We start from the raw sequence: 2,887 nt of genomic DNA, 5'->3' as shown, positions 1-2,887 counted from the left end.
CGTGAGCTTCCATGTCCCTACAAGTTCTTCCAGGAATGACGTGACCTGGGTTCTTGAGCCGTCTCCCATTTTCCAGTTGGGTGCTGAGTGCCCTCCTGATTATGGTTTTCCTTCTCTCTGGACATTTTTGCAATGCTATGTAGGCTCATTGTAACTGTGGGGGAGAGGGATCTTGTGGAAAGGGACCTAAGGGAATCATCTAGACTGACCTCTTGCTCAGAGCAAGGTCGGCATTGAGTTTGGGAGTGGTTGGTGACTAGAAGTAGCTGAGAGTCTGCTGATGGAGGCCAGAACTCAAGGGGTTTCCTGTGCTGTCGAGGCATCACTCTGTTTGTCGGGCTTCACATTTCTCTACCCTGCTCTGTCTCCCCTCTGTTAAACCCCTGGGCACAGAAACCCAGGCTTTTCCGTGCCAAAAGTCACTGAAGGACACTATAGCCAGCTGGCTTTCCTCAGTGCTGATGGAAACTGTGAGGGGCATTAAGGTGGCTGCATCTCAGGCTAAATAATCAGACCTAAAGACAGCCTGGATCAGAATGGGGAGAATCATCCCCAGAATCGGGACCTGGGGAGGTTTTGGAGTGTCAGTTTCCCACAGTCTGGGAAGACTTTCAGGCTGTATTTTTAGCCTGGTTCATTTTAGGTTAGCTATGAGTTAGTGTAGAAGAGGTTAAGCCATTGGAATAGAATGAAAGCCTAAACTGCCCAGAAGGATGCTGTATAAATTTGTCTCTCAGCTGTTCTTATGAATTGAGGCTAAGTAATTGCCATACCTGCTTCCCAAGACATGTTTTGACCTCTTGTTTAATTATCTTTCCAAAAATTGTCCATTCCTTAAGGTTGCTGGGTTTTTTTGCTGAACAAACTGCTGCCCATGTGCTTGAAAGAGATTATTTTACAGCAAAAGCATTTTCACAAACAGATTTAATGTTCACTTTTCTTCCTTTACCTGAGGGCTCTCTACCTATTTTTATTCCTTATGTTCCCTTATCATGCACTGGAACCTGAGGCCCTATTTCCTGAGCAGGATGCTGCCTGTCCATCCCTCCCAGCCTGCCTATAGGCAGTGGGCAAAGCAGAGCCTCATCTTGGGGGGCTGGTTTTGTTCACAGCACAGCCCAGCTGGGAATGAATCCAGAGACCGTGGCAGTGCCTGGTGCTGCTCTTGCTCCTTCAGAAGCAACCACATGTCTGACACAGCCACCAGGCTCCTGTTTTATTGACTCCTCATGGCAGGGTGGGCTCTCTGAGGGGCAGAACACTGAGGTCTGCAGGTTTGCCCAAGTTCATTCTCCTGGGGCTGGTGGGACAACCACTCCTGCATGTACAGGGCGAAGTCTGGCTCAGAGCCACGAACACCTCTCGGGGTTTGGATCTGCTGCTGTTTTGGAAAGAGGTTCAGGTGCTGGTAGCAGCTGTTTGCCTGCTGCCACTGCAGATTAAACAGATGTTTGACCCCAATCCCAGTGTTAGCTATGCTGGGGAGAGCCACTCCTGCCTCAATCTACCCTCTGGAAAAAAGCATTTGTGCATTAGCAGAAGCATTTTGGGTGGAGAACACAAGCTTTCCAGCGACCTACTCAGTAAATAACATTTCATGTGGCACATGAAATGAGCTAATGGTATTTTTATGTAGGAAAGAGACAGGCCAATCACTCATTCACACTCATTTTTACAGTCTGTTTTATTCTCTCTGATTCAAACCAGCCAGGTTCCAGCACCTTTCTGTCCATTAGAGGAGCAGACTTCAAAACCCATCTGCTTGTCTCATACTTGCTCCATCAAGCTCCTTAGGCAAATGCTTCTGTGCATCTCATCTGAACACCTCTGAATCTGGTTGTTCAGCTCGGTACTTCCAGATGCAAAAATCATGTAGTGATGGCCACAGACTGAGCCTCTGCCTCCTCCAGCCAGCACAGAGAGGAGAAGGAAATGTGAGGCTCAGCTAATGTCTCTCAGAAAATGCATGGAAAGCCCTCTAAGACATCAGACTTGAATGGGCTGGTCCTGGTCCAAAACCAAGGTTGAGGAGGAGGAAAATAATTCTAGGGGTCAGCTACTACAGTTAGACTGATCTTGGGAAAAACTCTCTCAGCAAAAATCTACAATTTTCTTCTTCCCAGAGGGATAAAAATATTAATCTGGAAGGGGAACACGTCCCAGAGAACTCTGATTGCAAGTGGTGGGAATGGCTGGAGCCTTCTGCCATGCGCCTTTGGTCTCCACGCAGCTCTTCAGGTGTCCTAAGCTGAGGACTGCTCTGCCACTGTCACTGGTGGCTGTGTGAAGTGGGAATGCTGCTAGTTAGGCTCCTGAATCCCTTTTGGGATCGGACAGGCTCAGAGTGCATCCCGCATTCCTTTAGCTTTTCTTCACCCTTCTCCATTCCCTATCCCAGAGAAATGGAAACATCAATGCTTCGAGCTATGAACCAGCTTACACCTGGTTGGGGAAAGGTTTGAAGCTGCAGATAAAGACTTGGAGTTGTGAATTTTATACCTTGGGAAAGGTGAATCCTTAAATTTTTTCCTAATTCTGTAAAAAGCCATGCCAAAGCTGCCTACCAAGGGCTGCTGTGGAAACAGGAAGAGCTGCTGCTGCTGCTGTCTGTGCAAGCCTCATCTTACTGTGAGACCCAAACTCACAGGCAAGGCTTCACAGAAGAGCATTATGAATGCCTTACCCTTCCAGGTAATCAGCTGGATTTGCAGTTCCACAGACTCATCAGGGCACAAACAAAATGCCTGCTCCAGAAAAAGTGCAGCACTGGGCTGTATCATTTCTAAAAGCTCAACCTTTTAGTGAGTACAAGTGAGAAGCATCATTCCCTTCACAGGCGTGGGAAGGGAATTTGGGGTAGACTCACTGCCAAGCACCAGCATTCCTG

The sequence above is a fragment of the Corvus brachyrhynchos genome, unplaced genomic scaffold, assembly GCF_000691975.1.
Source record: "Corvus brachyrhynchos isolate BGI_N302 unplaced genomic scaffold, ASM69197v1 scaffold220, whole genome shotgun sequence".
Lineage (NCBI taxonomy): Eukaryota > Metazoa > Chordata > Aves > Passeriformes > Corvidae > Corvus > Corvus brachyrhynchos.
The sequence above is the reverse complement of the archived record's forward strand: the minus strand, read 5'-3'. Positions refer to the sequence as shown.